Raw genomic sequence first — 14,404 nt, 5'->3', positions numbered from 1 at the left:
GATTCCACCAGCAGGCACCTTTCACATCTCTTTGTCCTTACACTTAGAAACAGAAGATTAGAAAACAGAACTACTTCTCCAAAGCTCAGAGAAAACAGGCAGGCAGAAAACAAAGACCTCAGACACAAAATTCCCTCCACCCAAAGTTGAAAAAATCCGGTTTCCTGATTGGTCCTCTGGTCAGGTGCTTCAGGTGAAAGAGACATTAACCCTTAGCTATCTGTTTATGACACGCCCCCCAAATTGCAGACAGTGGGGAAGCTCACTGGCAGCGATTTCCTTCTAGAACTTGAAAATAAACAGATTAATACAACACATGCACCTTTACATATACCCCTAAATATATAACTAACAGACCTCTACATTTTAAGAACACTTTTTAACTACTGAATTCTGGGAAACTTTCACGGGAGAGAGCATCAGCAACTTTGTTAGAAGCTCCTGTGATGTGTTGAATTTCAAAATCAAAATCTTGGAGAGCTAAACTCCAACGAAGAAGTTTCTTGTTGTTTCCCTTGGCAGTATGAAAGCCACTTTAGTGCAGCATGGTCAGTTTGTAGTTTGAAACCGCCGTCCCCAAACATATGGGCGTAGCTTTTCCAGGGCGTACACAATGGCATAGCATTCCTTTTCACTGACTGACCAGTGACTTTCCCTCTCAGACAGTTTCTTGCTGAGAAACACGACAGGATGGAAGTTGTGATCTGTTGCTTCCTGCATGAGCACTGCTCCTATACCACGCTCAGATGCATCCGTGGTTACTAGGAATGGTTTGTCAAAATCCGGGGCCCTGAGCACAGGGTCAGACATGAGCGTTGCCTTAAGTTGGGTAAAGGCCTTTTGACACTCATCAGTCCACTTAACTGCATTTGGCTGGGTCTTTTTGGTCAGGTCGGTCAGTGGGGCAGCGATTTGGCTGTAGTGTGGTACAAATCGCCTATAGTATCCGGCCAAGCCTAAGAAGGATTGGACCTGCTTCTTGGACCGTGGGACAGGCCACTTTTGGATAGCATCCACCTTGGCCTGTAGGGGGTTTATGGTTCCTCGACCCACCTGGTGCCCCAGGTAAGTCACTCTGTTTTGGCCTATTTGACACTTTTTGGCCTTAACAGTTAGTCCGGCCTGCCTGATGCGCTCAAAGACCTTTTCCAGGTGTAGTAGGTGTTCGGGCCAGGAGTCTGAAAAAATGGCCACATCATCGAGGTAGGCAACTGCAAATTCTCCCAGTCCAGCTAGTAGACCATCTACCAGCCTCTGGAAGGTGGCGGGTGCATTTCGAAGGCCGAAAGGAAGGACATTGAATTCATACACCCCCGCATGGGTGACGAATGCTGACCTCTCCTTGGCAGGTTCATCTAGCGGTACTTGCCAGTACCCCTTGGTTAAGTCTATGTAGAGATGAACTGGGCACGTCCCAACTTCTCCAACAGCTCATCAGTGCGTGGCATTGGATAGTTGTCCGGACGAGTTACCGCATTAGCTTACGGTAGTCCACGCAAAAGCGTATTTCCCCATCTGGTTTGGGTACCAGAACCACTGGAGATGCCCATGCACTGGTAGATGAGCGGATTATACCCATCTGTAGCATGTTCTGGATCTCCCGTTCTATAGCAGCTTGGGCATGAGGAGACACCCGGTAGGGTGGGGTTCTGATTGGGTGAGCATTACCTGTATCAATGGAGTGGTATGCCCGTTCAGTCCGTCCTGGGGTGGCTGAGAACAATGGGGCGAAGCTAGTGCACAGCTCCTTGATTTGTCGCCGCTGCAGACTGGCCCTTCCCATGATGCTTCCATCTTATGGGCCTGTTGCGCCTTCAAGACCATAACCTGGTCTCCTACCTTGAAGGAACGTTCTCTGGCATGTCTGTCATACCAGGCCTTTTGCTCTTCTTGAGCATCCTTTAGGTTCTCTCTAGCAAGGGCTAAAGAGTGTTGGAGGGTGCTTTGTAGGTTGCTTACAAAGTCCAGAATGTTAGTTCCTGGAGAAGCCGTAAACCCCTCCCATTGCTTCTTCACCAACTGTAATGGCCCCTTAACCTCGTGACCATACACAAGTTCAAATGGTGAAAACCCTAAACTGGGATGTGGTACAGCCCTGTAGGCAAACAGCAACTGCTGCAACACTAGGTCCCAATTATTGGAGAATTCGTTGATGAATTTTCGTATCATGGCCCCCAAAGTTCCATTGAACCTTTCCACCAGGCCATTGGTTTGATGGTGGTACGGGGTGGCAACCAAGTGATTCACCCCATGAGTTTCCCACAGTTTTTCCATGGTTCCTGCCAGGAAATTAGACCCTGAATCTGTAAGGATGTCGGAGGGCCAACCTACCCTGGCAAAGATGTCTGTTAGGGCCAGGCACACAGTGTTAGCCCTGGTGTTGCCTAGAGCGACTGCTTCTGGCCATCGGGTAGCAAAGTCCACTAAAGTCAGTACGTACTGCTTTCCTCTGGGCGTCTTTTTTGGAAAAGGGCCCAGAATATCCACAGCTACTCGCTGAAATGGGACCTCAATTATGGGGAGTGGCTGGAGAGGGGCCTTGACCTGGTCTTGAGGCTTTCCCACTCTTTGGCATACCTCACAAGACCGAACAATCCTTGCCCATCCCCTCCCAGTGGAAGGACTTCCCCAACTGGTCCTCGGTTCTGTTCACCCCAGCATGGCCACTGGGATGATCATGGGCTAAGCTTAAGAGCTTCCCCCGGTATTTAGTTGGAACCACCAACTGTTTTTGCGGCTGCCATTCTTCCCGGTGTCCACCAGAAAGAATCTCCTTGTATAAAAGTCCTTGGTCTATAACAAACTGGGATCGATTAGAAGAGCTGAGAGGCGGTGGGGTGCTCCATGCCGCCGCCCACGCTTTCTGAAGGCTGTCATCTGCTTCCTGTTCAGTCTGGAACTGTTCCCTTGAGGCTGGGGTCACCAGTTCTTCCTCAGACTGTGGACTTGGGCTTGGTCCCTTTGGAAGCGATGTAGATGATGGGGTTGTTTCCGTTGCTGGTGAACCTCTCTCCGCTGGTGCACCTGAGGGTATTTCAGGCTCTGGCTGAGCCTTTTGGGTATGGCTGTCTGTTGCTTCTGCCAGTTTGGGCTCGCTGGCGCCCTCTGGCGTTGAGATTGAAGCTGGGGTTGCACTTGCTGGTGCTGGTTGCTGTTCCAGTTCCGGGCCTGGGACTGGAGAGGCTGTGGCTGTTTCAGTGGTAGGCATGGAATCCGGGTCCACTACCTCTGTCTGGGTCTCTGGTAACACAGACGGGGCCTCTGTGGACGGCTCAGGAACAGGAATGGGTCTGGAAGCTTGCCTGGTTTGGCTACGGGTAACCATTCCCACTCTCTTGGCCCGCCTCACCTGGTTGGCCAAGTCTTCCCCCAGTAGCATGGGGATAGGATAATTGTCATAGACTGCAAAAGTCCACATTCCTGACGAGCCTTTGTACTGGACAGGCAGTTGAGCTGTAGGCAAGTCTACAGCTTGTGACATGAAGGGGTAAATTGTAACTTTGGCCTTTGGGTTGATGAATTTGGGGTCAATGAAGGATTGGTGGATAGCTGACACTTGTGCCCCCGTGTCTTTCCATGCAGTAACCTTCTTTCCGCCCACTCTCAAATTTTCCCTTCGCTCCAAGGGTATTTGAGAGGCATCTGGGCCTGGGGATCTTTGGGGTGATGGTGGTGTAATGAATTGCACTCGCATGGTGTTCTTGGGACAGTTGGCCTTGATATGTCCCAGTTCATTACACTTAAAGCATCTTCCATCTGATGGGTCACTGGGCCGAGGTGAGTTACTGGAGACTGGTGAGGTGGAAGGGTAGGGTGTTTGTGGCTTTACTTGGGTGATATATGGGGTCTTTGGCTGTCCTCGGTTGTAGGGTTTATGGTCTGTGTGCCCCCTGGGGTAATCGTTCCCCTTGACAGTAGCTTTCTTGCTTTCTGCCAGTTCCATCCATTTGGCTCCAATCTCCCCCGCCTCAGCGAGATCTTTGGGTTTTCCATCTTGTATGTACCGTGTGATGTCTTCAGGAACACCATCCAAGAACTGCTCCATTTGTATGAGGAGGTTCAGTTCTTCCAAGGTTTGAATGTTGTTTCCTGTTATCCAGGCCTCATAGTTTTTTGCAATGTAGTAGGCGTGTTTGGGAAATGACACCTCTGGTTTCCACTTTTGGGTTCTGAAGCGCCGACGGGCATGATCTGGGGTTATCCCCATCCTGTATCTGGCCTTGGTTTGAAAAAGTTTATAGTCATTCATTTGCTGCTTAGGCATTTCAGCTGCCACCTCTGCTAAAGGTCCACTGAGCTGTGGCCTTAATTCTACCATGTACTGGTCTTCGGGGATGCTGTACCCAAGACAGGCTCTTTCAAAATTTTCCAAGAAGGCCTCGGTGTCATCACCTGCCTTGTAGGTGGGAAATTTCCTGTGCTGTGGAGCAATAATTGGCGCCGGGTTGTTAGGGTTGGCTGGCACATGCAGCCCAGCTTTTGCCAAGTCCAGTTCATGCTTTCTCTGTTTTTCCTTCTCTTCATCTTCTTTTTGTTGTTTTTCCATTTCTCGGCGGTGGGCCACCTCTTCTTCTTCTTGCTTCCTTCTGTGGGCCAACTCATCTTCTGCTTGTTTCCTTCGGTAGGCCACCTCTTCTTCTTCTAGTTTTCTTTTGTGTGCTGCCTGTTTGATTTGTTCTTCTCTTTCTTTCATCTCCATCTCTTTTTGTTTTATTTCCAGTTGTCGCCTGTGTTCAGCTTCTTTGAATCGGTCTTCGGCCTCAATTTTTGCCTTGGTAGACATGGTTCCTGTTTTCTTGTGTTGGGGTGCCCTCCGGTGTTTATCTTCCAAACTGCAGGTTCTCTGTTGCCTCCTGAAGTCTGCCTAGCAACAGTGCCTTTAGCTAATCTTCAATGTTAAGTAAACCTGAAAAACCACTTTATTTGCATTTATATAGTGCTGGTAATGACTCTCAATGGGAGTGCTATTGTGTGACAAAAGACTCGTGATAGCACCTTAACGACTTCTTGCTTAACATGCAAGCCACAAACTGCCAGAGAGAGCAGAAAAAAAAAATTCTCTCTGGTTCCCTTTTAAAACCAAACTGTTTCTCTGTGCTAAAAAGCCCTTAGCAGAGAAAAGAAAAATATAATATTCCTACTGGATTCTGGATTCTGTCTATCTCCCAACCGCTGCTACACCATGTAATAAACTAGTCCCAGATTTGGACCTTAGCGTCCAAAATATGGGGGTTAGCATGAAAACTTCCAAGCTTAGCTACCAGCTTGGACCTGGTACTTGCTGCCACCACCCAAAAAATTAGAGTGTTTTGGGACACTCTGGTCCCCCTGAAAAACCTTCCCTGGGGACCCCAAGACCCAAATCCCTTGAGTCTCACAACAAAGGGAAATAATCCTTTTTCCCTTCCCCCCTCCAGGTGCTCCTGGAGAGATACACAGACACAAGCTCTGTGAATCCAAACAGAGTGACTCCCCCTCTCTGTTCCCAGTTCTGGAACAAAAAGTACTTTCCTCTTCACCCAGAGGGAATGCAAAATCAGGCTAGCCAATTCAACACACACAGATCTCCCCTGATTTCTTCCTCCCACCAATTCCCTGCTGAGTACAGACTCAATTTCCCTGAAGTAAAGAAAAACTCCAACAGGTCTTAAAAGAAAGCTTTATATAAAAAGAAAGAAAAAATACATACAAATGTTCTCTCTGTATTAAGGTGACACAACACAGGGTCGATTGCTTAAAAGAATATTGAATAAACAGCCCTATTCAAAAAGAATACAAATCAAAGCACTCCAGCACTTATATTCATGCAAATACCAAAGAAAAGAAACCATATAACTTACTATCTGATCTCTTTGTCCTTACACTTAGAAACAGAAGATTAGAAAACAGAACTACTTCTCCAAAGCTCAGAGAAAACAGGCAGGCAGAAAACAAAGACCTCAGACACAAAATTCCCTCCACCCAAAGTTGAAAAAATCCGGTTTCCTGATTGGTCCTCTGGTCAGGTGCTTCAGGTGAAAGAGACATTAACCCTTAGCTATCTGTTTATGACACCCCCCCCCCATGAACGGCCCTGGGAAAAATAAACCTTCTGCATCTCGGCACAAATCCAGTTTTGAGAAAACTTCTTTACAAGGTATCACTGGTTCTCAGCATCAGGTAGCGCTAAAAGGCACTGAAATTCATTGAAAGGGTTGGACAAATATGCGCCGTCAAAACTGTTTCTGGATTGAAAACAAGAAGTTTTTAAAAAGCAGAAAAAAAACACGGACAATGTCTGCTTTCCTTCAAAATTTGTTGTGGTTTTTTTTAATTGAAAAGCTGAAATTAGTCTGCCATAACCTGAATATGCTTTGGGGTTTCAGAAGTGTGTGGCCAAATATCTGCTGCCTGCTGTGTTTGACTGTTTAAAGAAACAATAAAAAAATTCTGCTTAAAAGAAGATCCAAAACTTTTTGAACCACCTCAGCTTGTGACCAAATGCCTTAGCCAATCAGAGATTTTTCCAGGTTTCTGATACTCTGCTGGTTTCCTTGACTCATATCTGTCTCCATAACTTTGGGTTCATTTAGGTTAGAATATAAGAACAGCCATACTGGGTCAAACCAAAGGTACATCCAGCCCAGTATCCTGTCTACTGACAGTGGCCAATGCCAAGTGCCCCAGAGGGAGTAAACCTAACAGATAATGATCAAGTGATCTCTCTCCTGCCATCCATCTCCACCCTCTGAAAAACAGAGGCTAATGACACTATTCCTTACCCATCCTGGCTAATAGCCATTAATGGACTCAACCTCCATGCATTTACCTGTTTCCTAGAGTCTGGCTCTATGGGATCCCTCACAAACTGGAGACAGTTACTGTGGGTTTGTCTTTAGTATAGCTTCTGTACATACTCCACGAACTGAGCATTTGAGCTTGTTCCAAATCTGGGATGAGCCTATGTTGTGAAAACTGAAATGCTCAAAATAGCACATGCATGTGAATGGACATAGGGTGTTAAAATTAAATTACCCCAGGGGTTCTCAAACTGGGGCTTGGGACCCCTCAGGGAGTCACAAGGTTATTACTGGGGCCGCGAGCTGTCAGCCTCCACCTCAAACCCTGCTTTGCCACCAGCATTTATAATAGCATTAAATATATTAAAAAGTGTTTTTAATTTATAAGGGGGAGGTTTGCTATGTGAAAGCAGTCACCAGTACAAAAGTTTGAGAACCACTGAATTAACCCCGCTGGAGCCTCAGGAAATGTAGGGGGGGGGTCTCCCTTGGTAGGGTTGGGAAGGAGGTAGGTGGTGTAGGATATTGTGCTTCTCATGTGATCCCGCCCCCAGTGGCTAATTTTAAATGAAGCTACCCTCCCCTGATATGAATCTCCCTGTGGCACTGAAATTAAATATAGACTATAACTTGGCATTTGAGAAGTGAAAGTGCTGTCTGATTTGATGCAGTTTCATATCTGAGAGGATTTTCTTTCCATGGGCACCTCACCTAATGATATCCTAACGGAAAAGCTAACAACTTGGCTCTTCTGCAAGCCTCAAACTCCTGAATGAGCTTTAGGGTAGGGAAGGCTGTGCCTCCCAAACAGCCTAGCCCTGCCCCCTACCCGAACCCCATGCACTGCCTGCCCGTCGACTGCCTGCCCCCCTCAGAATCCCCAACCCATCCTGCTCCTTACCCCCTCACCGTCACCCAGAGACCCTCCACTACCACCCCAGGACTCCACCCCTGCTCCCTGTTCCCTGACTGCCCCAACCCCTATCACCCCCTCGCTGAGTCCTTACAGATCCCCCAGAACGCCTACAATCCAACCCCTCATTCCCTGTCCCCTGACCAACCCCCAACCTCTGCCCCCTCCCTGTCCCCATGACTCCCTGCCCCTTTGCCCACCCCCCCAGCCCTGGCCCCTTACTCCTGGCTCCCCTCTCACCCGGATCCTCAGCGCAACCAGGAGCTTCGCTCGCCAGACGCAGCATGGCTCCAGCGGGGCCCGAGCCCCTCCCAGCTCAGAGCCGTGTGATCAGGGGACGGAGCTCGGAGCTCCACGCTGCTCTCAGCTCCCTCCACTCAGCCTGAGCTCGCAGCCCCGCCCCCTCACCACGTGGCTCTGAGCGGGGCGGGGCTCAGGGCCTTACCAGAGCTATGCTGCCTCTGTTCGGGATGCTGCTGGATGGGCTGAGGCTCCGGGAGAGGGGAGGGGAGGAGACGGGGCCGGGGAGGGAGCCTCAGCTCTGCTCGTGGGGGCTGCTGCGGAGCCCGGGGCAAATTGCCCCACTTGCTTCCACCCCCCTCTGGGTGGCCCTGTTCTACCGCAGTGTACACACACCCTTTGAGGCTCAGTCCTGCATTCCAGGAGCTGATAAACTCCAAAAGGGGTTAGAGTAGCTTCTCTTTTTCTGCATTAAAGTGAGAACAGATACTGAAAAGAATGATGTCCTATCTCTTGTGAAAAGATAACATCTCTTCTGGGAGAAAACTAGGACCAGACTTAAACACCACCTTTTCTGTAAGGAAGCTAATACAATGAGGAGGAATGCATTGCAGAGCTGCTAAGTCTCCTGAGTAAAGAGCCAAATGATGGCCAGTGTGAACTCCACTTCCAAATGCAGAGATGCACTGAAGAATGGGTTAGAATATCCCCCAAAGCCAGATTTAGGGTTTAGGATGTGTCTGGAGACCGACCCGTCAGGTGTAACGTACAAGGCAACCTCATTTAAAATAAGACATTCTAGGGAGAGTTCCAAAGGGAACTTCTTTAATGCTACTTCTCAAGAACACAGCCTGCACTCAGAAGGAGAAAAGAATCCTTATCAAATGCCTGAGGAATTTCTAATGCTGGAACTGAGAAGAAGTCCATAAATGCCCTGCCCTTTCCATGCAGTCACATAAATCATGAAAGTTGAACATAGTTTATTCACCTTTTCTTTTGGAAAAGAGAATGCAATAGAAAATGAGAAAAGAAAATGGATGCTGGGTGCATCTTGCTAAACACTGTGCTCTCTCGCATTTGCTAGTGGATGTGTGCTTCTGGCTTCAAGCCTATACAGACTTGGCTTGGAATAAAAATAAATAAAAGAAACATATGGTTATTTTCCATTCACGCAAAATAAATGGCTGCTGTCTGATTTGATGCAGTTTCATATCTGAGAGGATTTTCTTTCCATGGGCACCTCACCTAATGATATCTTAACAAGTGTTGTTGCCAACCAGTATGTTATGCTATGATGTCAAATGAAGCAGGCTAGGAAGGGATGTTTGTGAGAAGTAATTGCCAATACACCAGGCAGCAAGAGCTTCCTTAAGCTCCAGTGGGTCATTTCTGCTTAGCCTGCCTCTGCTTTTAAATGTCTAGAAGGGATAGCAAAGGAAAGTCTGTTTTACTGGTAAATAAAACATGGGTGAGTGATACAGATTCAGCATACTTCCGGCAAAAAGAAATAGGAGCAGATATGTATATGTTGTATTACAAACTAGATTTGCAATGGAGAAAACAAGCTGGGTGTCTGAATGGAGACTGCCAAAAATCAAAACAAAAACATGGACGAAAAGTACCAGAAGTGAACACCATGGCATTGAGAAGGTAAAGGTAGGAAAAGCATATGCAGCAGTGGCTAAGATGTTTTGGCCTTGTACACAAACAGCTTTCAAAAAGGAAGGTACAGTTTTAATTTCTATGGTTTGCTGCACTATTACCTTCTACTGCAGTATATATGTTTGCAATATACAGCTACTTGGAAGTTTTACAGTAGCTGTAGTTAACTGAGAAATGCAGTAAATATTGTACTTAAAGCATTCTCTGTGGGGGGTGGGGAGTGTGTGAAGAGGATATACTGAATAATTGACAAAAGTGGAATGTAGACAATGAACAGAAAACTTATTGGCGAAATCTATTTCTCACTCAAATGAAGTTGCAGTCAAAACAATCCTGTGTGATAATTAATGATTGGAGAACTTCAGAAATTTCTGGAGCAGACTGTAAATCTCTGCCAGCTCTGTATCTGTAAACAGCTCTGTATCTAATACTTCAGTGTGCAAACATTTATGTTTTGGAAAAGAACATAAAAACTCTCTCCTTCATCAGAACCCATGTGAAATATATATCAGCTGCACTCCACCTGCATCCTCAAAATAAAATATTATCAATTTCTGTTATGCTCATTAATCATAATAAAGCTTGCAAGTAATGAAAATGTGGCTCATCTTAAACATCTGGGATACTCAGATCCACAGATGTCTAGAATTCTTATTTGAAAGATTGTTTTTCACTTTGTCAGAATACAAAGATGTCAAAAAGGTGGCATTCAGTGTTTATAAAACACTTCATTTTTTACCCCTATTAAGGAGTCTGTCATTCCCCATTCTTACTTCTTCATTGCAAGGGCCTGTTATGTGATACAGAAGCAATCCGCTTTTGATTAAATCACAGTGACATCCATGCAAATTGCCTGTGTTGAGCGAGAACCCTGTATGCTCCATAGTTGAAGCCAACTGATATGGTTTGGTAGGCCTAAACCCCCTTCCCTTGGGAGGGTTGTCCATTTTTAATTAACCAGACTAGCTGTTTTACATTTCCATTTTTAAAATATAGATTATCTATTATAATCAAAATGTCCAAAAGGCTTAAAGAGAACAGATTTATCAAATAACAGAATCTGAGGCCAATATTTATTTTAACATTCCCTCACTCCTTTCTCCCACACTCCCCTATAACCTAGAATGTGACTAGACATACTTTGAGACTGATGACATTAACTACAGAGCATATTAAACTCTCCATTCCTTTTTCCATGCTAACCACATGAGAGCATTTTGATGTTAGTATCAGGACCGGCTCTAGGCACTAGCAAACCAAGCACGTGTTTGGGGCGACACAATTCCTGGGGTGGCATTCTGGACATCTTTTTTTTTTTTTTTTTTGCTTCGGCAGGTTTTTTTGGTTTTTTTGCTTGGGGCAGCAAAAACCCTAGAGACAGCCAGCCAGCCCTGGTTAGTATATTGCTTGAAAGGGACAGCATGCTAATCCTGTCAGATGGACTGTGTGTTTGTTGTTGCTCTTTAATGAAAAGGTAGCAGGAAATGCTGAGAGAGAGAGTAGAGAGGCTGGAGTTGGCTCTCAGGAAGAATAGGCTAGGTTCCTGCTGGCTTGCTCATCTGTCAAGATGGAGGACTGCCTGAACACCAGGGACTATCTGATGATTAATAAGCCCTAGCTCTTATGTGGAGTTTTCCATCAGCGGACCTCAAAGGAGGTCAGTACTATTATAACAGTGCCTTAATGTGCTATGGGTGTCTATTATGCCCAAATCTCACTGGATTGCGATTTGAGGCCATTTCTGGGTGAGGGGCCTCCTGCAATAACACACAGGCAGCTCAGGAAATTTTCTTACTTGAGGCCCCTTTTGCTGCAGGTAGCTGTGTCAGCTTCCTGCTGTACTGGGGTCTGACTCCCAGCAGTCCTTGTGTGGTCTGAAGAGGCACGTGTACAACAGCAGAGCTGACCCCTCCCCACCAAGCTTGGCAGCAGCAGCAGCTGGATTCACATAGACTCCCATAGTGCACAAAGGGGGATTAATGAAGATAGTAGGAGCCCTGGGAAAGACCATTTCCTGTAGGCTAGAGACAGCCATATGAGTTGGGGGATGGGCTGGGGGAACAAGGGGCTGTGGGAGCTTGCCAGTGTGGAGGATGCTAGGTGAGGTAGGGAGGGGCTGGGGATCAGGAACCTGCAACACACTGACATTGGTTTTGGCCCTTCTGTGGCCAGGCCAGGGTCGGCTGCCCCTGGGCTACTTCCGGACTCTCCCTCATAAGGTACCTGGGTTTGGCTGGCGTCCTCGGCGGTTTTCAGCACCATCGGTTCCTCCGGGTAACTAGCAAAGGGTAGGCTCGGCTGCTGCTCAAGGTAGCTGGCGACGGGTAGGCGCAGCTCCTCCTCAGGGTAGCTGGCGAGGGGTAGGTGCGGCTGCTTCTCAGGGTAGCTGGCAAGGGGTAGGCACGGCTCCTCCTCGGGGTAGCTGGCAAGGGGTAGGCGCGGCTCCTCCTCGGGGTAGCTGGCAAGGGGTAGGCGCGGCTCCTTTTTGATGTTGTTCCTCATAGTTAATGTTTGTTTTATGTTACCCCTGCCTGTTTTCTCCTTTTCAGTTTGTATGTGTTTGATTCCATGTCTGTTGTTTTTAATGCTTCCTCAGCCCATACTTTTATAGCTCTTAACATTATTTAGGAAACCTGGTCTAAACTTTTCATTTTATTTATTTATACTCTTGCCTATTTTACACTTCTTCCTATTTTGTTTTAATTCTTTCTCCCAATACCAAGGCCCCAATCTCCCCTTCTTTTTATGTGGTGTGTTCACCTCACTCCCTCCTGACAGACAGCTCTTCCCTTTTGTCACATTTCCCCTGCAGAAGAAAGAAAGCTCACTGTAGATGAAGAATGAGTCCATTTTGGGGGAGTAGAGTAGGGCAGTTGTCCTACACCAGGAAGACAAAGGGTTAAAGCAGGCCAGGGGGATCCTGTGCAGAACCCTTCAATTAGAGGAGGGCTCACTAATTAGAGGAGAGCCAATCAAGAGGTAACGTGTTGCAGTGGCCAATCAGGGCCAGCAGGGGCCATATATAAAGGGCTGCTCAACAGAGCAAAGGGCAGGGAAGGGAGAAGGATTGGTTGCCTAGGAGCACTAGGGCTTTAGTAGTGTTGGGGTGGCAGAGAAGAAGGAGCTTATAGCTGACTGCTGCCAGACTGAGGCCCTAGAGGAAGGGTAGGTAAGGTGCTAGGGCTGCCCCCGCTTACCCTGAGGGAAGTGACCAATACAGACTGCAGTTTGCCATTGGAGCAAGGGACTAGCCTAGTGACTGCAGAAGGCAGCTGAGTTGAGTGGCTGGTCTGTAGACTACTGGTTTCCCCCAAAAGTTGGGGAGACAGTAGGGTATAGCTAGAGAGCTGTGCCTAGAAGAGGATGCTGTGGTCTGGGCAGTGATGCAGGTCCTAGAGGTTGGAGATAGCAAAGTGTGAGTAATGGTGTGTGAGACAGCATGGGAGGAGGGTGCCTTGCAGAAGGACTTGAGCTAATTCCAGAATGGCCAACAGGAGGTGCCATGGTCCCACACTGCTACAAGGAGGAAATGGCCCTGTGCTCATAGGGAAGGTCCTGTAGTACCCATGGTATTGCACCATGCCCACAAGCAATGGAATTGCAGCATGCACAGGTCAGGTAACACTGGAACAGAGCTGCCTGTATTGCCAAACTGAAGTGTTCAAAATTGGTTTATTTTCCTTCTCTGCTTGCTGCATGACTAGCCAAGTCACTTAAACCAGATTTTCAAAAGCATTTAATTTCATTAGAAGATGGGTGCCTAAACTACTTAAGTACTCTTGAAAATCCCACTATATACATCTTTAGGGGCCCTTTAGTTTTGCCCTTAGCCTCTGTGTGCCTCTAATAGCAATAATAGCACAACTCGATTTCACATGGGTATTATAGACACATTAAAGATTTTGTGCTTCACAGATACTATGACAAAGGCAACCAAGGTAGAGGAAGCCCTTCAAAATCTATGGAATCTTTCCTTCTCCATCAGCTCTCTTCCTATCACGCACTCTGCTGATCCCCCACCCACACTGTTGCAAACACATGCTTTTATTGTGAGTCTTGCAATATTTTGTGGGTTTTTAAAAGCTCTGGTTTCAGGAATCAGAGGATGTATATGGAAAATCTCAACGTTTATTGTAACAGCCAGTTTTCAAGCATGGGGTTTGGCAGAAAAGCATGAAAACATGACCCAGTATACCCTAAAAGCTCACAAACTGGAAGACAAATTAAAACATCCCAAAAATATTTTTAAAAATATAGGTCAAATTTAAGCCAATTTCTTGATTTTGAGGGGGGTCCTGGCCTAAGATTGTGTGATGCTTAGGTTGGTAATATGATGTCCTTCACATTCCCCCTGTGTACTCCAGTCCACCTCATTTTTCTTCCCTTTTCCACCATAGTCTCTTGACCCTCCGTTTCTCTTCCTGCTCCTTAGTCTACCATCCTGTCTCCATTTCCTTGTTTTTTTTCTACTTCTCTCAGCCTCCATCTTCCCTTCTCTCACATTTTCCTCTCCCCACAATCTTTCTCTGTTTCCACAGTTCCCAGCTCATCCGTTTCCCCACAACAGTCCCTTGTCCACTCACTGTCTCCTAAAACATAAGGAGCAGCCTGTCTTCTGTCTCACTGACAGTCAGTGGCATTGGAACAATTTGTATGATGGGGGTACTGAAAACCATTAAACAAAACTGTAAACCCTGTACATGATGGAAACCACTTCAAGCCAGGGACTGCTGCTGCCCTTGTGAATACGGGCAAATGCTGGTAATAGAGCTGGTGAGGACTTTCTGATATATTTTTTTTAAAGTCAGAA

This window comes from Gopherus evgoodei, chromosome 3 (genome assembly GCF_007399415.2).
Source record: "Gopherus evgoodei ecotype Sinaloan lineage chromosome 3, rGopEvg1_v1.p, whole genome shotgun sequence".
Lineage (NCBI taxonomy): Eukaryota > Metazoa > Chordata > Testudines > Testudinidae > Gopherus > Gopherus evgoodei.
This window is presented reverse-complemented; position numbering follows the sequence as displayed.